The sequence below is a fragment of the Carettochelys insculpta genome, chromosome 2, assembly GCF_033958435.1.
Source record: "Carettochelys insculpta isolate YL-2023 chromosome 2, ASM3395843v1, whole genome shotgun sequence".
NCBI lineage: Eukaryota > Metazoa > Chordata > Testudines > Carettochelyidae > Carettochelys > Carettochelys insculpta.
This window is the reverse complement of record NC_134138.1, coordinates 223,940,606-223,964,359: the sequence shown is the minus strand read 5'-3', so window position 1 is coordinate 223,964,359 and position 23,754 is coordinate 223,940,606. Positions and strand designations below refer to the sequence as shown.

The 23,754-nt window shown below is 43.1% G+C and overlaps 1 long non-coding RNA gene across 2 annotated transcripts in view; it reads left to right on the top strand.

Annotated features, from left to right (window-relative positions):
* Window positions 1-23,545, top strand: part of LOC142007966 (uncharacterized) — a 39,978-nt gene extending 16,433 nt beyond the window's left edge. The window contains exon 5 of one of the 2 annotated variants that reach the window (XR_012644053.1): window positions 23,064-23,545. This is a non-coding gene — a long non-coding RNA (uncharacterized LOC142007966). Of the gene's footprint in view, window positions 1-200; window positions 331-23,063 lie in introns of those variants that run through there. The other variant, XR_012644054.1, reaches the window with a different exon arrangement.
* The last annotated feature ends 209 nt before the right edge of the window (window positions 23,546-23,754 follow it).

The following is a 23,754-nucleotide window of genomic DNA, read 5'->3' as shown; positions in this document are numbered from 1 at the left end:
CGATGGCTGCAGGGTGTAGGCCACATCCCCCACCATACATAAGGGCATGGTGATGTCCCTGATCGAAAGCTCCTGCTGGGGGATGTAGGTGCCTGCCTCCATCCTCCAGCAGAGGCCAGAGTTGTGGAAGACCTGCCTGCCATGGGCCTGGCCTGATCAGCTCATGCAGATGTCCATAAAATGTCTTTATGGTCCACCAGGGTCTGCAGCACCACCAAGTAGTAGTCCTTCCAGTTGGTAAAGTGAGCCACGCTGTGGTCTGGGGCACAGACGGCAACGTGTGTGCCATAGAGGGTGCTGAAGCATTGTGTGAAGCCAAGGGTGGCAAATCTGGTGATGGCTGCATCCAGGTCCCCAACACAGATGAGCCTCTGCAGCAGCATCGTGTTGATCACCGTGATGACCTGCACAGAATGGAGAGTGAACGCACCAGTGAGTGCTTGATAGGGCGCTCCCAGGCCCAGGCAGGCTCCCTTGCCCCCTCCTGGCCACCTTCCCCCCCCTCTGAACCCTTCTGGCCCTCCCCCACAAAGGTCTGTGTGGTGGTGGTGGTGGCATGTTCCCCTGGGCACAGACCCCCCCGTCCCACCCCTTTGCACCATTACCCCTGGTCCCTGAGGGTCCCCATTGCCTGGGAGCCCCCTTCCCAATCCTTCTGGTAGATGTGTGACCCGAACGCTCCTTACTTCTGAACAGTCACCTTGCCCACCCCAAACTGATGTCCCATGGACCAGTAGCTGTTCCGATTGACCAGCTTCTACATGGCAATGGCAAACCGCTTCTTGAAGGGTAGAGCAGGCTTCTGGTGGGTGTCCTGTTGATGGAGGGCAGGGGTGAGCCAGTTGCAAAGCTCCAGGTATGTCTCCTTCCTCATCCTGAAGTTCTACAGCCAGTGGATGTCATCCCAGTCACCCATTATAAGCTAATCCCACCACTTGGAGCTGCTGGGGTAGCTCCAGATGCACTGGATCACTGGAGGCGGGGACAGGGGTAGCTAAGGCCCCATGGAGTAGGGCTCCACAGCTCCAGACAGGGGCTCTCTGCATCAGATGAGCTGGAGGGTGGCTGCAACCACTGTGACCAGCAGGCTGGCCAGGGTGTCGATGAGGTCCAGGTCCAGGAGCTGCTGTGGGTGCATGGCACTCTGATGTGGGCTTCAGAACCATGCACAAGCTCTGATGTGGTGTGTGCAGCGAAGCAAGCCTCAGCAGCCTGTAGTAAGTACAGGCCCAGTATGAGGCCTTAGGCCTGAACTAAAGTAATGGTCAAGACTTTGCTAACAGAAAGCAAAGTTCAGCTGTGAGCTAAAGGAATGCATTGCTCACAGAAGCTGGCAAAAAGAGGGTTGATGTTGCATAAACATATCTACCTAGGATATTGAACATGGTACCAGAACACCCTACCCTGGAACGTTCCACAGATAAGAAAGAACAGGCCAACCCATCCCAATGACAGGGGCAAAAGGGTAATATGATGGATAGAGTTGTTTTGTTGGAACCAACATGTACAAGGTGAGAGGTGGCACCTGACTACGTAGAAGGGTTGTACCTCAATACATCAGGAGTGATGTGTAAATTGTTTGTACCTGTGTATAAGAATGTAACCCGGGGTGTGGTCTGGGTCCAGCCGAGGGGGCAGTGGAAAGTCCTGCCACTGACTGAGCCAAGTCCATTGATTGTGGGTGCATATTTGTAGTATGCCCTGACTTAGACTAAGAAGTCTACAGGGAACTGCTATTGTGTCCAATGTGGCAATAAACCTGGCCGACGTGCCTTCACACCTTACTAGACTCTGTGGTCATTGGGGGTTCTCTTTGGGTCTGCTGTGTCAGCTATCTGCAGAGCTGGGGCAGCGCACAGAGGGAACGCAGCCAAGTGATACCAACATTGGAGAGAGCAGAGCACCACGCTGGTAGCAACTGACAACACAGCCAGTGCAGGGAGGGAGTGTTTGGGAGGGGCCCTTTAAGAGAGCAGCTGGCCAGGGCTTGCTGGACATGCGACCCTATCCAGGGCTGTGTGGCCACTCTCTTTTGAAAGAGCACCTCACTCCTTCGATCCACGTATTGTATGTGGACATGATCTTTCAAAAGAGGATTTTCTGGAAGAGATCTTCCAAAGACCTTTTGGAAGATCGCTGTAGTGTAGACATAGCCTGAGTGAGTGTAGGCAGATACAGGGTTAGGTGGTAGATCAGTGGGGGTTTTGTGGATCACTGTAGTGCTTAAACCGGGGGAGAAGCACTTAAATTTCATGTTTAGGAGCCTAAATGCCTTTGTGGATGTGGGCCATGTCCATTCAATCCTGGGCTTCCAAAAGCTAACCAAGTGCTCCTACTAGGATAAAGGTTTTCTGTGTTTTTGCACTTTACATGTAGGCATCACAATGCTGATGTTTGAGTAGTCCCAGGACCCGATAAGAAATGTAACTGCTGTGTTTCATGCACATTGAATGGTAGGAAATGTGTCTCACAATATCCAAATGATTCCTGTCCACTCACATTCCCTCTCACTTTGTCATTTTAAAGGCAAACATATCGTTAATTCATTAATGTTGATTGGGGCATCTCAACACGCCTTTACTGCCTTTCAGAAATGTCACGCACGCCTGTGGCTTTGTACACAATTGATTATTACCAGAGGAGGTGACAGCTTTGCTGGGGAAGTGTGTGGTGGTGAGGGAGGGGGGACTCTGTGTTCCCAGAAAGGGCGCAGCCTCAGACTGGAGGGGCAGGGGAAGCCAGATCTCCATGTAGCCCAGACTGTGGAGTGCGCCCCCGCAGTCCCAAGCACTGCCAGAGGCAGGGAGGCACTCCAGTGGCAATTTAAAGGGCCTGGGGCTCCAGTTGCCATCGATAGTGATGTCAACATCCAGAGCCCTGGGCTCTTTTGAGTCCCCAGGCCCAGGACAGTTGCTCTTCACCCCCACCCCACACTCCCCCTTATCTGCAGGCCTGATTGTTATTAAAAAAGTAAGAGACTTAGCATAGGATCTCTGTAGGTGGACAGCATATCAAACTGTCTAAGACTTATTTATGATAGTGTGAGAGATGTAATGTATTTATTGTTTGTTGTAATCCAGTAACATTGAAAGTGTGCTATATGCTGCATGTATAATAACAGATAGTTCCCACCACAATGAGCTTTCAATCAAAATATATTTACCGTGTTCTGTAAAATCTTCTCTTTCATTAGGTTTTCTTAATACTGTGACTGTACATAAAGATGGCAAATGAACTCATGTATCCTAAAATCATTCACTTCAGGTCAAGTAAAATGATTTGCTATTGAACTAAAAGTATTTGTTCAAAAATTTTCTTTTCAAGCCACATTGAGGGATTATTATCTGCCAAGTATGGTAGCAAAAGTTGCAAAGATAGAAAAATAATATACTTAGTGAGGCTGTTCAAGTCATTGTTTCAGTTCTTTATGATCTCTCCAAAGACATGATTAAAAGCAGAGAGAGTAACTAGGAGTGATGGCCTGGGAACTGAATTGTGTAATGAGTCTGGTGTGGACTGAAGTCATGATATCTTGAACAGTCTTTGTCAGAAAAGCTGCTGGATGTCTGAAGATTTGAATGCATTTGCAATCAAGTCCTGGCTCTGATCATCTCAATTGGATGTTTGCTGTGAAATTTATTAATATTGTAAATTCATTAATGTAGGATAGTAAATCTGAATAGTGTTTATACAGTTAATAGTCTCATGTTGCCCACATTTTCCAAGGATCTATATATTTTACTTTAAAGGTCAATAGGAAGACATACTTGCTGGTAGCAGGCCTAATTCAGCGCCTATCAAAGTAAAGGGAAAGATGCCAACACTGATCCTCAGCTGATGTAAGTTGTCTTGGCTTCATTCCCTTAAAAACAATTAAAAAATGAGGCTGAAAGAGAGGGGACCAATGATCACTGATTTACGTCAAAGTAAAGGTAAAGAACGAAATTAACCAAGGCACTAAGGGGCATAAAAAGAAATTATTTCATTGTCTTTACACTTACGCTAGGAATATAAGTTATAAACTAGGGGTATTGGAGTCATTGTTTCTGAGTACAAATTCTATGTAGCTAGTATTACTGGAGCCTTCTGGGAAGACTTGTATGCCGGGATCAATGGCTATAACCCAGTTAGGAAGGACCAAGTAGGCAAAAAGGGAGGAGGGGGACTTATTTAAATGGCATTTATAGTTTCTGCATCAGCAACTGCTCAGAAACAAACGATCCATATCTTCACTCTGCTCTGCTTAACGGTCTTGAAGAAAATAAAATAATTACAGATACAATCTGTGGCTAATGCAAACATTGGGGAAGTGGTGAATAATAAACAGGACAGATCACTGATACAGAGAAATCTGGACCACTTGGGAAGCTGGGCACATGCAAAGAGGTATTTCACTATAGCTAAATACAAAGTCATGCCTCTAGTAACAACAAAAAACTCATGTCATCCTTGCATGATGGGGACACTATCCTGGGAAGCAGGGACTTGGGAAATAATGAAACATTAAATAAGCGTGATGGATGCTGAACTGAATATGAGCACCCAGTGTGACAGTACAGCCAAAAGGGCTAATGTAATCTTTGGACGTACACATGGGAATATCATGCAGTAGAGAGATTGTTCCAGTAGCAGTTATGCAATGCTAAGTACAGGGGTAATACAATATGTCCATTTCCAGAACTGAAGAAAATTGTAGAGGGTGATGAGAATGAGTAATGGATTAGAAAACATGTCTTACAGAGACTGAACTCTACCCATTAAATTTACCAAGGAAAAGTTTAAGGGGTAATTTGGTCAGTTTGTAAATATCTGCATGGGGAATAGATAGTGGAAGTCTCTTCGCTGTAGCAGTCAAAATTATAAAAAGCTGCAATGGCTGAAAGCTGGCGCTAGATGAATTCAAATAATGAAATAAATTAGGTGTATTTTTTAAAAAGTGAAGGTAATTAACCATTGAAAAATCCTACCCGAGGGCTGTGGTGGATTCTTCATCACTGGAAAATTTCATAACAAGATTGGATACTTTCTCTATGGTGCCCTCTAGTTCAGAAGTAAATAAATTTGGGGATGTCCTTTGTCCCATGTTACACAGGAGAACAGACCAGTGGATCACAACAGACTCTTCTGGCTTTCTAATCCATGATGACTTCAGTTGCAGACCTCCTTTTTGGCTTGTAGGGCAGACTGAACCAGTTCAGGATTAATCAAATAGAAGGTTGAATCTAGTTTTGCTTAATAAAGTGAATTCTTCCTTTAAGGCCTCCTTGCATGCGATCAAGATTTTTCCCAGATTATGGGAACTAATAATAGTAAGAACATCTGTCTACAATGGCACCTCACATCAGTAAGTACTACAGACTTGTGATATGTGAAGGAATTTTGAAGGCATCTCTTGAAATGAGAAATATTGTACATTTTTCAGATAAGTAAATTTAACACACCCTCTGGACTCGAGAGAAATGAAAGAAAATAGAAAATTATGCACTAGCAGCAGGCCTTTATGTGGGGGGCGGGGGATGAGGGGATGCAAAGGGTGTGAATGCACTCCCACACATCTAGTTTCTCTCCCTTCCTCTCTGCTGTGTTTTGCAGAGGGAGTCTGCAGGGCATGATGGGAGGGGAAGAACCCAAGGTACCCCGGGAGCTGTAGTTCCTTGGGTAGCTCACTGCCTAGAGAGCTGGCCCTGGAGCACGGGATGAACTACATTTCCCAGCATGTCCTTGAACATTAACAGGACATTAACAATGAACATGTCGTAGACACTGCTGTGAATTTATTATCAGGAAGAAAAGTTTGTTGTTTGCTTTCATTAAACTCTCTTATGGACACTCATTGCATGACTAGTTTTAATTTCTTTATATTTAAAAAAATTACAGTCCATATTTACAAAAAAGCATCCTGCCAGGAATTCCTGTATATGGGCCTGAATAGAAATTGTACTCTTCGACTGAGCCAGAGGGATATAGGTAGCACATTTTTCACAATTTTTATTCCTTTATGAAAACTATGAGTCTGCAAGCTTGATCACAAATGTGGAAGTTTCTGAATTTACATTTTGAATAGGAAAAACTGAGAAAAAATGGTGCAACAAGGTAAAGAGAGGAACTCTCAAGAAAATATTTATTTCACATGAGCATACCACCAATAGCAGGCACTATATCAGCTTCCCTTGTCTGAGGGTGGCAGTTTTCTGCTATTCCTACCATAATCCAGTAATTCCAATCTGATAGTAAAATAAGTCTTGTTTAAAAGATGAATCACCAGGAGAAAAATGTGTGTGTAGATCACAAAGAGAAAAGATGTACATGCATGGCCAGATCCTCAGTTAGTATAAATCAGCACAACATCATTGAAGTGAATGGAGATATGACCAGTTACATCAGCGGAGCATCTGGCCCTTATGTTATTGTGCAAACCCAATAAATAGTTTGAGAATTCTGTAAAATTCTCAGACTCACTAAATTTCACCCAGCCCTGCTTTGTACAGATCAGAGGTTTTCCCAAGATTCAGAGAGCAAGGTTTTACAGCTGAAGTCTATGGAAAAACTCAAGGTGGGGAGTGGCAGAGTGGGAAGAGAGCTCAAAAAATATCAGAAGAGAACCAGAAAATAAAAACAGATTAGGGCTGATTTTGTTCTCAGTTGCAGTGTTCCCCAGAGGAATGCCTATAGGAACAAGGAAAATAAACTCGTGAAATTAGTTAACTTGTGAAACTTGGTATGAGAGCAGAATCGAGCCCAACAAACAACTAAGAATAATTTGACTTGTAGCAAAAGTCTCCCAATTTTACTCCTCAGTCCTCCACAAATAGATATTTCATTACAAAAATTCCAAACACTGCGGTAACACATCAATTGCTAAGGATCATTGCACCTTCATCATTCACTAAGCAAAGCACATGGATCTAACTATGGTACAAGCTAGGTAGTTTCATTACAACACTAAGACACCATTGCATAAAAATTGTTGAGAGACAGCGAAGAAAGAGAAGGAAACTCTGCACCTTAAATATAGGGTCTTTAATGCTGATGCATATCAAAATGCTGCATATATTTCTAGAATCCTTCTGTAAAAATGTCTTTTACTGTAGGGACTCATTGTATAAGGCAGTTATGCACCATTTAAAAGTGAAAAATGCACACTTTACTTGGAAAAAAGATGTGTGATGTGAAGTGCTTTTAAGAATAGTTGAATGATTTTGTGATTCATTAAATGATTTTTCCTTCACATGCAAGTAATGACTTTTCCACTGGGCACCCAAAGGGAGAAAAAGTCAAAAGAGTGAGTTGGAGGGGCGTTGGGATTGTGGGAGTGCATAGGAAAAGGATCATTTGTGCAGTTGCTTTCTTTCATTGTTTATTTCTTTCTGCTCCAAGCATAACAGGCCAGTGAGCAACAATGTGAGTAGCAGCATTTAGAAAATAAAATAAAAACCAAACAGCCCTCAACACCAGAACCAGAAGTATTAGATAGTAAATGGTCTATTTTTTGGTTTTAAGGTGGAGTAAAAAAAATGGACCCCTAAAAGTTGCTGAATAAGGCTTTTCACCCATATCCCTGCTGTGACCAAGGGATCACCTCTCCATGTACCCAGTACATCTTAATGCCAAAGTGTAAATCTTCAGTTTCCTCCCTCTCTCTCTCTCTCTCTCTCTCTCTCTCTCTCTCCCTTTTAAAACAAGGGAAACAATACACACCTTGACTCCTGCAAAAGAGATCTCTGGCAGTATCACAAAACGCCTGCTTAAATAATACCCAAAAGGTAACTCTCTGCATTCCACTGGCCAGAAATAACTCACAGCAAGGCGAATCCATAAGAAAGTTAAAAGGATATTGTAACACTCTTAGGGGAGCTATAGCAATATGAGGCAATGTCCTAACATGAGCAATCACTTTATGCATGTGCTATATTGACTAGCATGAATTATATTACAACATTTGGCATACTGTAGCTTTTGATGTGTTTTGACTTATGACCTATGTCCTATTGTGACCTTTATGGCTGAACCTGTAGAGAATAGTTCAAACAGTAGAGATATGTGATAGATGGCAGAAAGGATAAAAAGATGTAAAGGATATAAACACATGCTCAGGCATTAGCCAGCCAAAAAACTGCATGAACCTAAGATGAAACTTCCCCTGCCGGCAGGACATTATGAGTTTTCTTGCACCTTCCTCTGAAGCATCTGGAACCAGGATATCCAGCCTAGATGGACTACTGCTCTGATGAAGTATGGCAGTTCTCCTGTTCCCGGGAATATATGCTATTGTGGAAAAATATAGGTCTATAGTTAATACAAAGTTTTGTGAGATGGGAAGGAATCTTCCAACAAAGTTAAAACCACTGCAGACCATTCCCTCTGCAATATTGACTGACCTAGATGAAATTACTGTTAGTTCCTCTCTTAGTGCTATTGTGTCTGGTTGCCTGAAAACTCAGGCAGATATTTCTGCATTGCTTTGCACTCAGATCACATTTTCAACATTTGCATAATCATAAAAGCTACAAACATGAGTTTATTTTCAAATGAAAATGGAAGGTTTGCTTACCCAACAAACAAAATATCTCTCTTGCAAATGACTGTCTGAACATGCTTATTTTGGTTCCAACTATGCTTATTCAAATATAAACTAAGTCAAACAGCAATATCTTAAGATAAACCAAACTAAGCCACTGAAACTGCAGTAAAGGCCTGCCCAGAGGTTTATACTTGTTTATCCAAAAGCCTTTCTAAAACTAACTGTAGTTGAAACTGTGTATCTCCTGCATGTACACAAGGCCAGAGATGCTGTAGCACTATCAAGTGGCAAGAGGTAAATTCTATGGCAAATTCTATCTCGCACAATGCAGAATACGCAAATCTCCATCCACAGCTGGGAAGTAACACGACATAAATAGAGTCTGATTCTTCTTTTTCTTACACTTGTGTAAATCAGGAGAAGCACCACTGATATTAATTGAGTTACACTGATGAAAAAGTGGTATAGGAGAGAAAGAAATGATCAGTTTTCAGCCAAGTGTCAGCAAAATGTGTGCTTTTACACTGGATTACTTGACTGGGGGTGGGGGGTTGTACCCATTCAGACTGTTAGTTGAGTCAATTTTTGGCAGCGAGAAACCTGACACCCTCCCAATACGGGCGGTCTCCAATTTCAATTGACACCTACCATATGTGAATGTATAAAAATTCTTAATGTGCTGGAGCCTGGTTACATTCTGGAGTGTTGGAGCTATCCTTCACCTGACTTTTGCTGTATTAGTGTGCTGGCTGCCATTTGTGGATGTACACATCCAAACTGGGCTGGATTTGCTCTGTCCCCCCACCATCAAAAGACATATTTTGCAGAAACTCTGCATAATGTAAGTAGAGGTTGCCTGGAATAATTGATTACATTGTTTGATTAACCATTTTTCTTCTAAAAGGTAAATGGGAGCTGATATTTTCTTCCTGATTTAGTAATTCCATTGAAACTTGCATAATCAGAAAGCAGGTTAAGAGACTTTCTGCCCAACTACATTCCTGACTTTTATGTATTATCTTCTTCAAATGAGTCTGTATCCATCTGTTTGTCAGCTCAACCCCTTTGTGTTTATCCAAAATCCATTTACACAGGTGCCATTCTTCTGTCCTAGTGCTCTGATTGCATTGTCCCAATCTGGGCCATGTCCCCTGGATTTCAATTATTCCCAGTATAACTTGTACGTCACATACCACTTTTGGCTAACCCCATGGCTTTATCTTTCTTCTTGCAACTTCTTTCACATTGCCTCTGCCTGTGTTTCCAACATCCCTCTACTATTTCAAATTTCTCCTCAAAATCCTAGCTTTTTGGACAGACTCTGGGAGTATCTGCTCCTGTTTTCACAAGCATTTAAATGCATATAATGCTGTAAAAACAAAACTAAGTACCCATAAATCTTGTAAAAAGAGCAAATTAAATAGCCCACATCCTGGGATATAACTTGCTCTAGCCAGTTATTTTTCCTCCTTTCCTGCCCAAGAATATAGATGATACGTTCCTCAAGAAATGGAAGTGACTTCTCATGTTTCTTCTTTTTCCTTCTCATTGCTCTCCTTTTCTTCTCTTCATATCTGAGTCCCTGCCACTGCTGGTGGAATTAGTACTTGAGACAATATCATTTTATGTATGAAGGAAGAGTGGAAAAGTTTTCAGATAAACTTTTTGGGTAGCAGGTGAGTCAGGTTTCCTAAATAACTGTGTGATATTACCCAGGGTACAATTTAGACTGTTGAACAGCTGTGTTCTCTCAGTTCTCCTGGACATGCCTTTCATACTGCTTCACTGTGACAACAACCGCTGTGGGTCTGCTCTTACATAACCGCCAGCATGTAAATCACTCCCAGCTATACTGCATGAGTGCCATAACCAGTCACTCATGAATTACACTCTAGAGCAATATGGCAAACTCCCAGTCCCAGATTCCACCCTCCCCCCCGATCTCCAGAAATGTGCATGTTCTACTGCTTAGCCCTCTCCTGCACAACGTAAACTCTTATGAAGCCAATTGTTTTATTAACAGAAAATGCTATGCGCAAATACGGTTATTCCCAAATACAGTTTTCTCAAACACTTCAATCCTAGCCCACTGTTTTAGATAAAACACTCTAGCAAGTTCATTTAATAAAGAAAGGCAGATTTCAAATGATTGCAAGTAATGAGGCATACAAGTTACCTAAAAGACATGAGACATAAAAGTTGGTTATAATGAAAGGAAAAGATAAAATGCAGCTAACACTACACTTAACAAGTTAGATGAATTCAAAGCACAAGTCTCTCTCGATGCATGTTCTAGCAGTTGACCAGGATCATTCCTCAGAACGGTGGTACTTCCAGTGTTTCTTCAAGTATTGTTGATGCTGCAAGTCAAGCTGAAGGAAGAGATTTTGGTGGGGGCAACTGTTCACCCTTCTTATGGTTCTTTTCCTTTGAAACTCATCTCCTGCACATGTTCAGGAGACAGCAAGTCAGTGGGAATGGGATCCTCCAGTTGTTTCTTTGCCAAAATGTAGATTTCTTGGTCAGATCCTTGTTACTGGCAAGGAATAATTACTTCACCAGGAGATAATCCCTTTGATTTCTCTTACACCTAGCTGAGGTGTCACCTTGTCTTTTGTCTCTGAGGAATTGGTTTTTGGCTGTTTCCATATCCCCTTTAATTATATCTTAGTAACATCATATAGTAGGATCTTGTAACTGCATACAATGTTGCCACACATTCTGCCAGGACAATAAATATGAGCAAATCATGAGTTTTCAAATGATAGCTCACAAGGCATACTTTGCACAAATTTTATCATGGCTTTTCACAAAGGGACACAGACTGTCACAATTGACTAATGCTTTTCTAATGTCCAGCAATGCTCCTTTCTTAAATTGCTCCAGTTTACCCTTTGTGGGTATAGCAGGAATATAACAGTATGATATTTTACGCTATTTAGTTCCCAGGTACAGTAGCTTTGGTGGTGAATAGAGTGAGAAGATTTATCCATGAGTTTTCGCAGGTTTTAGGGTTAAACTTGGGGTTGACTACCCCTCTTGAAACGCCTATCCGTGCCGGAGAGGGAGAGAGGAACTAGACTGGGGAGATACTTTTAAAAAAATGCCACATGTCCTCCCCTGGGCTTTGCTCACCCCACTCACATAAGGCTCTTTGGGTTACTTTCCTTATGTCTAATCACACAAACAGAGATATCCCTGCCACGCCACTGCCCTCCCCACTCCCAGAGTCCCCACCCCTGCCCTTTTAGAAGGCCTCAACCCACTCACTCCCTCCCCTCTGCCCCCTGTCATTTGCTGTCCCCCGCCTTTACTCATTCTCACGGGACTCAGGCAAGGGGTGGTGCAGGAGGCTGTGGGCTGGGGCTAGGAGGTTTGGAGTGTTGGAGAAGGCTCTGTGCTGGACCTGGGGCACAGAATTAGGGTGCAGGCATGGGAGTGGGTGCTAGCTTTAGGAAGAGACTCAGGCCTGGGGCAGGAGGTTGGAGTGTGGGATGGGGCAAAGAGTGCAGGTTCCAGCCAGGTGGCATTTATCTCAGGCAGTTCTCATTCAGCAGTGCAGCAGGGCTAAGGCAGGCCATGCACCCCTCCAGGAAGTGGCTGACACATCCCTGCAGCCCCTTTGAGGGGCAGGGTTCTCTGCAAGCTGCCTCTCCCTGCAGGCACCATCTCCACAGCTTCACTTGGCCACAGTTCCAAGCCAATGAGAGCTGCAGATTCAGCTTTCAGGTCAGGGGAAGTGCATATTGACCTCCTGCCCTCCCATCACCTAAGGGACTCTGTGACATGCCAGCCACGTCCAGGAGTAACACATAGCCAGGGTAGGCAAGGTGCCTACCTTAGCGCTGTTGGATTTTAATGGCCTAAAAATCTACTGGTTTGGCTTCAGTAGCTTCTGGGAGATAAAGCCCAATTCTGGAAGACTTCTGGTGAAACTGTGAGGGTTGGCAACCCTAATGTAGGGCTGGCAGAAGCTTTGCGAAGCCATCAAGTTCAGCCCCCTGTGCTAGAACAGGACCAAATGAACTATATTCCATCCTTTACAACTACTCGGTCCTCACTACAGTGGGCATATTTTGGCCCTTAAAGGGTTTTAGTGCATTCTGAGGGGCTTGCAGCTGATATCATTGGATTTATAGCATTGTAATATACTAAACTACTGAGCATGATGTGTTATTTTTTGAATTCCTATGATATGTTATAAAGCTTTGCACAAATAGAAAAACTATAGCTTTTTCTAGAAATCCAACAAACTTCTGTTTGCTGAAAACAGTCTCCAAATGATTTAATTTTTTACAAAAAGTAGGGAAGGGTGGGAGGAGAACAGATTTTTTAAATTATATTAACACTCACAACCAGCAAAAGCATTTGCAGAGTTACCTAAATCTCTTGTGGGCATTTCAGCCTAAGTCCAATACAGAAATACTGTGGAAAGCAATGACTAGTTGTTTGGGCTACCAGCCAATCTTAACTGCAACTGCATGGTATCATAAAACACCTTGGCCCCTTCCACAAGAAGAAATAATCAAGTCTCTATGATACTGTGTTCCTAAGGAATGTGCTTTTTTCCACATAATTCTCATTTTCTGAGTCACTCTTAATTTGCTTTCCTCCTATGTGCATATGGAACTTGGGGTACTCAAAGGATAAATGAACTGGAAGGTCAAGAAGAGGGGAGAAGTGGAATCTTAAAACAATTCTTGTCTCAGAAAGAGCTCATGGTGCATTAAGATTTGTGGTTGCTCAGCTATTCTTAGGCAATAAAGAGCTAGATTCAACCCACTAGCTCAGGAGGTGCCAAGTTCTATGTTTCCACCACTCTCCTAAGGTTCCTCTGAAAAAGAATGGCTTTGGCTTCCACAGAGATCTCAGGAACTCTTAACTGGCAGAAAGTACAGCAAACATGTTGAATCAGTGCAACCCTTGGCCTCCTTTCTATTTGAGGTGGGAGGCATGCTTCTTGCTTATAGACCTCCCTCTATGGAAAGGTCAGTGTGGCTACGTCTACACTAGCCCCAAACTTCGAAATGGCCACGCAAATGGCCATTTCAAAGTTGACTAATGAAGTGCTGAAATGCATATTCAGTGCCTCATTAGCATGCGGGTGGCCACGGCACTTCGAAATTGACGCGCCTCGCCGCCGCGCGTCTCGTCCCAACGGGGCTCCTTTTTGAAAGGACCCCGCCTACTTCGAAGTCCCCTTATTCCCATGAGCTGATGGGAATAAGGGGACTTCGAAGTATGTGGGGTCCTTTCGAAAAGGAGCCCCGTCGGGATGAGCCGCGCTGTGGCGAGGCGCGTCAATTTCGAAGTGCCACAGCCACCCGCATGCTAATGAAGTGCTGAATATGCATTTCAGCGCTTCATTAGTAAACTTTGAAATGGCCATTTACGTGGTCATTTCGAAGTTTGGGGCTAGTGTAGACACAGCCTGTAAGTGACTTGCACCACAATCATCTTCCACTCAGACCTGGGCCTGCTCCAGAGTCTGCACCAGTGGTGATGCTTGTGGCACTGCATTGCTATAGTTATTGCATTACAAGTTACAGCCAGGGCTGCTGCAAATGTTTCCATCTATTCTAAATAGACTGTCCTAATGCACAAAGCTGCTGTGAAAATAAAGGACCCCATACATATTGCTGTATAATGGAGAGTAATTATGAATTAATCCTATATTAATCTGTAATTACATGTACTACTATCATGAGTGGCAGAATTACCTTCACTATATTTCTCTAGTTATTATAACTAAAAAGCCTGCCTGTGCTGCAATAATGAGAAAACTGTATATTGTATTACATTATACATGGATGGGAATCCTGTCCCAGCTTGCAGATAGATCACATCTATGCATTTTTCATCCATTTCTAGTTTTCCTACTGACATTCTGGTAACAGGATCTGGATTCAAGTTTGCATTTTGACCCCTTTCTATAGAATATAAAATACTGTTAGGGTGCGTCTACACTAGCTGGCTACTTTGAAGTAGCTGGCACAACGTCGAAATAGTACACGTCACCTCCACACGTGCCGTGAGCTATTTCGATGTTGAAATTGACATTAGGTGGCGAGACGTCGAAATTGCTATTCCTATCTGAAGATGGGAATAACATCCTACTTTGATGTTCAACTTTGAAATAGGGTGTGTGTAGATGATCCGCGTCCCGCTATGTTGAAATAGCGGGGTCCTCCATGACGGCCATCAGCTGAGGGCTTGAGAGACGCTCTGTCCAGCCCCTATGGGGCTCTATGGTCGCCGCATGCAGCAGCCCTTAGCCCAGGGCTTCTGCCTGCTGCTGCTGCTGCTGTTGCAGCTGGGGGTCCATGCTGCATGCACGGGCTCTGCAACCAGTTGTCGGCTCTGTGGATTTTGTGCTGAGCAAGGCGAGTGTGTCTGGGAGGGGCCCTTTAAGGGAGCGGCTTGGGGCTTTGCTGGCCCCTTATTTCGATGGGGAGCACTTGTGTGTGTGGACGCTCCGCATGTCCTTCCAGGGCAGCTCCTTTCTATGTTCTCCGTCGCTACTTCAACATTGAACGTCGGTGGCACCAGCCCTGGAGGATGTGTAGATGACACGTGTCGAAGTAGCCTATTTTGATGTTCTTACTTTGATGTAGTGTGCTAGTGTAGATGTAGCCTTAATGTCAAATTTAATATAGGGTATTGCCAAATGTTGTGTGATGCCAAGAACCTAAGGTAACATCCACACTTGGAACTGGGGTCCGTTCCCAACTCAAGTACACATACTTGTCCTACTCAAAACAGTAGTGTAGCTGTGATGAAGTGGGGAGTAGTGGCAAGTTCAGACCCTAGGCCTAAGGACTCGGACTGACTAGCATGTACCACCACTCTCTTCTGCCCATACTGCCATTGCTATGCTACAATTTTATGGATACTGGCTCAATGATAGCTGCCATGACTATGTCAGCTTGTGCTGGGAATCATACCTCTAGTTCCAAGTGTAGGCGTATCCTTAGTTTTCTTAATGAATAAGTGTGTTCTTTGCACTTATACACTGCTTTCTGTCAAAGTGTTTTCGTAAACTTTAATGATGTTAGCCTCTAGTTACACGTGCAAAATATGCCAGGTACAGTAAACCCTCAAGTTACACAGCGGTTGCATTCCTGCAACCCCCCCATAACTCAAATTTTCACACAAGTTGGGAGCAGGAGTGAAGAACCAGGCTCCTACCTGGTTCCCAGCTCCCCTGGGCTTGTAGGAGCAGGGAAACTGACCAGCCCACCAAAGCTGGTCAGTTTCCTGGCTCTCCATCACTTGCAGGACCTCTAAAACTGACTAGCCATGAGCTGGTCAGGTTCCCAGGTCCCACAAGCAGTGGGGAGATGGGAACCAAGTGGCAGCCTGGCTCCCAGTTCCCCCTACTGCTTGCGGGGTGTGGGAAACTGTCCACCTCACAGCTAGTCAGTTTCCTGGTTCCTGCCAGCTCAGGGCAGGCAGGAACCATGCTGCCACTCGGTTCCCAGCTCCCTGACACTTAGGGGAGACAGGAAACTGACCAGCCATGAGCTGTTCAGTTTCCTGGGTCCCACAAGTGGCAGGGAGCTGGGAATGAAGCGGCATGCTGGTTCCTGGCTCCCCTCCCATTGCAAAGCTGGGAAACTCACCAGTGCTCCTGCTCTGGTGAGTTTCCCAGCTCTGCAAGCAGAGGGGAGCTAGGAGCCAGGCTGCTGCATGGTTCCCAGCTCCTCGCAACTTGCGGGACCTAGGAATTTGAACAGCTCATCAGGGTTGGTCAGTTTCCTGGCTGCTTCTCTTTGCCTTCCCCCAGCCACGCAGCTGTCAGCCTGACAGCAGTGCCACAGGAGGAAGGCAGGCAGACGGGGGTCTTAGCCTGCCTAGCTGCCCACAGCTGCTGACAGCTGCAGAACAACTACAAGTTGTACTTAACTTGCATTGAAGTGAGTTACACACAACTTGAAGCCACGTATTTTGAGGATTTACTATATTATTAACCCCATAGTACTGATTAAGAACACAAGGAACCAATTAAGAGCTGGATTTTCAGTAGGGTAGAAGCCACATAAAGCAGTCATTTAAACAAGGTTGGAAAATGTGCCACATTTGTATGCTCTTTTCAGCAGGTCTATTCACTAATTTGTTTCCATAGTGGGTCCAGGACATTTTAGGATTCTTGAAACATTATAATAATTTATATCCCTACTTTTCACAACCTATTAATCCAATAGCACATGCAAATCCTATATTTGTGTATACAAGTGGCCAGCTGGGTGTTTCACCTTTGTATGCGCATGTCAGAGTACACTCGACTATGGATAGTGCTAAGCCATGTCAGTCAGATAACACAAGAAGTCTGCAGCAAATGAGATTTCTTGATTACCAGTCCTATATCTTTAGCACAGCACCATTCTTCTTTCTATCTTTATTGTAAAAAATTCTAGTCTTTCTGATTATGTTTGTTGTGGTTGCTTTTACAGTATATACTGTCTCTTTTTATTAATTTATTGACTTTAATGCTAAAATGGGTTACTGTGAGCACCTGATTGCCTGTTTAAAATAGGCCACAGATTACAGTAACTTCTACATCAGCTCATAACTTCTCTTAGGCTGATCTTTTGGAAAGACACCCAGTTTTGATTTGCAGAATGTTAGTATGGAAAAATCTACCACCTCTCTAGGTAAATTGTCTCACTTGAGATGTATGCTTTATTTCTCGTCTGAATGGGTGTGTCCACATGGCAAAGTTATTTCAAAATAACAGCAGTTAATTTCGAAATAACTTTGGCAGCATCTGCATGACATACAGTCTGTGTCTACACTAGCCCCCTCCTTTCAAAAGGAGGATGCTAATGAGACACTTCAGTATATGCTAACAAGGCACTGCAGTGAATATGCAGTGCCTCATTAGCATAATGGTGGCCGCAGCACTTCAAAAGTGCCACTTTTGATCGTGCACAGCTCGTCTACATGGGATCCTTTTCGAAAGGACCCTGCACACTTTGAAATCCCTTTATTTCTATAACCAAATAAGGATAAGGGGATTTTGAAGTGTGCAGGGTCCTTTCGAAAAGGACCCTGTGGAGACAAGCCAAGCGTGATCGAAAGTGGCATTTTCGAAGTGCTGTTGCTGCCTTTATGCTAATGAGCCTCTGTGTATTCAATGCAGTGCCTCATTAGCATACCCTGAAGTGTCTCATTAGCATCCCCTTTGGAAAGGGGGGGGCTAGTGTAGACATAGCCACACACAATATTTCAAAATAAATTCAAAATAGTAGGTGCATTATTTCAATTCTGGTGAACCTCATTCTAAGAGGCATAACACCTGTTCCGAAATCTATTTCAAAATAGGTCAAAATAAGCACTATTTTGAAATAAGCCATAATGGCATCCTATGGGACTATATCGAAAGAGGCATATAGTCCAGAAATGCTATTTTGAACAGCGGGGTGCTATTTCACAATGAATTTTTGTGTGTGGCTTTGTTATTTCAAAATAAGATATTTCTAAATAACCATTTATTTTGAAATAGAGCTGCCATGTAGACATAGCAGCTGGGTCTACATGAGCCCCTTCCTTTCAAAAGGGGCATGTTAATGAACGCATTCGAAAGATGCTAAATGAGGTGCTGCAATGAATATGCAGTGGCTCCTTAGCATAATGGCGGCCGTGGTGATTCAAAAGTGAGGCTTTTGGAATCGCGCACCGCCCATGGAGACGGGACCTTCGGAAAGGACCCCCCCAGATTTTTGAAAGCCCTTCTTCCTATCTGGTGTTAGGAAGAAGGGGCTTTTGAAAACTCCGGGGGGTCCTTTCGGAAGGTCCCATCTCCACGGGCAGCGCGCGATTCGAAAAGCCGCACTTTCAAATTGCCGCAGCTGCCATTATGCTAATGAGGTGCTGCATATTCATTGCAGTGCCTCATTAGCATATTTTGAACCCACTCATTAACATGCCCCTTTAGAAAGGAAGGGGCTCGTGTAGACACAGGGAGCAAATATATCTGGGTTTAGCTTCCAACCACTAGTCTTTCTACTGATTTTTTTCTTCTAGACTGAAGAGTTGTGTACTCACAGAAAAATCTATCCCATATAGGCACTTGAGACCATACTCAAGTAACTTTTCAAACTGAACTTAACGGTCGGAGCTTTATTTAGTCTTCTGTGTAATTCAAGCTTTCCAGATATCCTATAATTCTTAAAGTTCTTTTCTAAACCCCTTCCAATTTGTCAACATCTGTTTTGAAAGACACCAGATCTGGACATGTACTCCAGAAAGAGTCATGCTAATTAGGTTTAAGAACTAAGTTCCCTGTAAGCTGCACAACTGTGCAACAACTTACTAAGGGCTACATAGGTACTCAGGGAACCCACCCAGCTGAGACCAGCTGCAGCTGGGGGATGGATGCCACTCCCCTGTCCCTGACCCTGCTGTGGCCAGGAGAGAGGCATCTTTTTTCCCTCAGCATAGGTGCTGTGGAGGGGAGGTAGAGCTCTTTCTCTCCATTGCAGCCCTGGGGCAACCTGCACCCCAAACCTTTCATCACCAGCCCCATCCCCAAGCTGCACCCCAAGTCACAGCTGTCACCCCACCCCAGCTCCACAGCCCAACTCTGCTCCAGCCCTGAGTCCATCATTTCTGGCCCCACTCCAGAAGCTGCTTCCCCAGACAAAGAACCTCACCCCTACCTCAATTCTCTGCCCCAGGCTTGAGCCACCTCTTGGCTCCACACTACTTAATGTACTTGATGAATTTAATGATATGTCACCTTCATATTGGTGCATGTAACCAAATTAATTCTGTTCAGCGATGGAAAAAATTAGAGGAAACACTGATATAGAGGTAATACTACTTCCTTAATCCCACTTGATATTCCATACCTATATAACCAATAATTACATTTGCTCACTTAACTACTGCATTCCATTCACCATTCACTATCAACTGGTTATCTGTCAGGTCCTCTAAGGACTCTTCAGAGCCACTGCTTTCTAGAATACAATCCATTTCCTAATAAATGTGACCTACACTTAGTTCCTAGATATACGGCCCTTCATTTGGCTGTATTATATGTTGTACATTGCTCAAAACAGTCCTCTTTTTAGCCCATGCTCAGGTTGGACTATATAAGCAACTGCCCTCATCCATATTTACCATTCCACCAAGTTTTGTGTCATCTGCAAATATTACTAGCAGTGATTTTATATTTTCATGCTGATCATTACTAAAGATACTGAATTGCACTGGGAAGAGAACAGATAACTCCACTGGATGATGATTCCTCATCTACAATTTAATTTTGCAAGCCACCAGTTAATTAGTTTTTAACCCACTGATAGATTTTTTTGATTTTATATAGTGCTGATAATTCTTTAATTGGGGTGACCTCGGAATAAGTAAGTCTAAATATATTATACCAGGCAATTGCCTTTATCAATCAAACTTATGACTGCATACAAAAATAAGTTTATACCACAAAACCTTTTTTCATAAAAATAGATTAATACTACTATTCCTTAACCCTTGTAGTCCACATAGAGCATCAGTCATCTACAAGACTCCTCCACTTCACTCTGTCTTGGGACAAAACTTCTAGCTGGCTCCAGAAGTACCCCAGTTGCTGTCCTTCAATCTCTGTAGACCTTCTCCATGTTGTTCAAGGTCTTCCTCTTTTGTGTTTTCCTTGCAGGTTCCATGTGAGAGCTTGAAGGACTATGTTGGATGATGGTTTTCTGTGTGTGGTCTACCCATCCCCACTTTTTTCTCTTGATTTCAATGTCAATTGGTTCTTGTCCTACTCTGTTCCAAAGCTCCTCATTTCTGATAAAGTCTTGCCATTTGACGTGAAGGACGTACCTCAGGCACCTGTTTATGAATGTCTGTGGCTTGTGATTTGAAGACTTTTTAGTATGCCAGGTCTCGCATTCATTCACGAGCACACTCTACATTTGAGTTGAAGATCTGCAGTTTTGTCTTCACAGATATTATTTGTGAACTCCATATGGGACAGAGAGTCTTGAATGCAGCTGTTGCTTTCCCTATCCTGGCATCAATATCCTTATATTTTCCTCCATCTATGCCCATAATACTCCCCAAATAGGTGAACTGCTCCACATCTTCCAAGTCATCCCCTCTCAGTGTGATCCTCATTGTGGTTGATCCTCATTTCCTTGGTCTTTCCCTTGTTAATGCTCAGTCCAGTCATTGAGGCCTACATATTTAATTTTAGAAAGTGTGCCATTTTTGAATACAGGTCACCAAAATAGATCCTTCTACCATTGCTTCACAGAAGACCTATTCAGATTGTCCTTTATGCATAAGCTCTAGTTTTTAGGAAGAGGTAGTGTTTGATCTGCAGTTGTAGAGCCCTCAGAAATGTGTTTCTATTTTGAAAGGGAAGACTTTTACTGGTGATGGATCTGATCCAATTTCACTGATCCAGGCACAGGCCAGAAGCTGTCACTGAAACCTCTCAACCTACCACACACAGAATTCAAGACACCAAATCCAAACATCCCTGACTGTAAAGTCAGATCCAGATTGTGCATCCCCAAGTCCTCATTTTCCACAATTTGAGTTTTGCGTAGCAGAGAATTGAGAAGTTCAGATCCAAGCTATTCTTGTGGGCCTAACTATTAATTATAGAATTCATGAAGCACTTACACATCATGGAACTGGATCACAAACTAAGATAATTGTGAATTTGCCTGTTGACTGAAAATCATTTTGATTTCTGGCTTGCTAAAACATTATCCAACTGTAATTTGACCTAGTTTGAGTAGCTCTGCTTAAACCGGTGTTATGTTCTCAGTACTAAAGTCTGATCACTTGATAGCTCCCCAGGGTTTTTGGTTACAGTTTAAGTACAGAACAGACATTGCAAACTATTTTTCTGCAATCCCAGAGGCAATATTACAGATGAGATACAGGTAAGTGGAGAGGTATACGATGATTAAGACAGAGTGTGGATAACTTCAAACATATAGCGACAGAGCTACTATCCTGCGGATTCACTCATTTTCAAATCATGTTAGTCTCATTAAAATGTAAGGATAAAAATCTAGCTAGAAATTTAGGAATTTGTTCACATACTAAGGGCTTCATTCTTTGAATCTTATTCATGTTGAATAGTACCTCACGCTGCAAGCAGTGTTGGGCTACATCTGCACAGCAAAGTTATTTTGAATTAACAACAACTATTTCAAAATAATTTTGTGAGCATCTACACTACGCACATGCTATTCTGAAATATATTTGAAATAGCAGTGTGTTATTTCAAATTTTGTAAACATCACTGCAGGAGGAATAGTGCCTATTTTGAAGGAGTTATTTCAAAATAGGCACTGTTAAGACACAGAATAGTGCTATTTCAAAATAAGCCATAATGGCTTCCAAAGACACTATTTCAAAATAGGCACTATGTGTCCGGACATGCTATCTTGAAATATCTGTGTGCTATGTTGGAGTGCATTCTTGGCTGTGTCTACACTTGCATTCCTCTTTCAAAAGAGGCATGCAAAGGAAGGAAATAAAAAATGCAAATGTGGTGCAGATTTACATATCTGGTGTTTTATTTGCATATTCTCCTTTTGAAAGAGCTTCTTTCAAAAGAAAAATAGCAGTGTAGATGTGGCTCTTTTGAAAGTAAACTCCATCTTTGAAAGAACCCTTCTTCCTGAAACAAAATGTTCTTTCAAAAAAGGAATGCAGTGCCCCTTCCTTTCAAAAGGTCCATGTTAATGAGCAGGTTCGAAATATGCTAATGAGGCACTGCAATGAATGTGTAGTGCTTCATTAGCATAACAGCGGCCGCGGCAATTTGAAAGTGCAGCTTTTCGAATCGCGCGCCGCCCATGGAGATGGGACCTTCCGAAAGGCCCCCTCGCCAGTTTTCGAAAGCCCTTCTTCCTATCTGGTGATCAGAAGAAGGGCTTTCGAAAACTGGGGGGGGTGTCCTTTCGGAAGGGCCTGTCTCCACGGGCGGTGTGCGATTCGAAAAGCTGCACTTTTGAATCGCTGCCATTATGCTAATGAGGTGATGCATATCCATTGCAGTGCCTCATTAGCATATTTCCAACCTGCTCATTAACATGGCCCTTTCGAAAGGAAGGGGCACATGTAGACCCAGCCCTTGTGTGTAGCTGTGTTGTTCTGAAATAAGATCTTTCAGAATAGCTATTCCAGAATTGATTATTTCAAGATAATGCTGCTGAGTAGATGTAGTCCTACTGCGCTCTTAGTCATACTGGCCCTTATTTAGCAATTACACAACAATTCTTCATGCCTAGCACTCAGAGCAATTCCCCAAAAATAGTCATGCTCTTCATTTCCAGGTGCCAAGATGAGACACAATTGAGTTAAGTGAGTAATCCTGTGCTGTACAGCAATTAGGCGGCAAATCCAAGAACAGAACTAAGGCCTTCAACTTCCTATCCTGTACCAACTTCTCTGGACCAGAATAACATGCAAAAATCCCCACTGCTACTAATAATAACTGATGTGACTTTTTTCTGAAAACTACTCTTTGAAGGGAAATGACTACTTTATTTTTCATTATTTTTCCTTACAGGAGGACATCTGGTGTCTTTATCAGCCAGTCAGTAGAAATCATGCTGCGTTCTGGCCACAATACCTCTGAACCTGAAATAATGAAAAACTTCAGGCATGGCAAATTCATGAATCCCGATGATGATGAGGATGATTTAGGATCTTCATGCAGAATAGTCAAGAGTTCTATTCTACTTCCCAGAATTTATGCTTTTGTTTTCTTATAATAAAGGAAGTTTCTAGCTTCTGGTTGGGAAGATAACCTTGACAATATAAACCAAGGTACTTTCATCTTGTGGAGTCCTCATCCTTACTGGCTACAAACAATAGCATCAAGAGAAATTAACTTCCCCCATCCATCTTAAAGTGGTGTCAGCTTTGAAGCACAGATATGAACAATTAAGTGCCAACACAGTTAACCAATTCATTGCTCTTGGTCAGATCAGTAACATCCAGTAAACATGATTATCCTGTGGCTGAATGTTCCTGGTGTGTCTTGACATGTGCATTCAGTTCATAGGACATTATGTGAGAATAAGGCTGAACACTATGAATATGCTAAGCGATTGAAACCTGTTTGCTATGTGTGTTTTTTCAAGGGCCAGATAAGGAACTGCTTTTTTTGGTTACTCTGATAGGTGTCTGCATAATGCAGTGTGTTTAGTGCAAGGTCTGAAAAGCTTTCCAAACACCTCATGCCTCACTACAGGCAG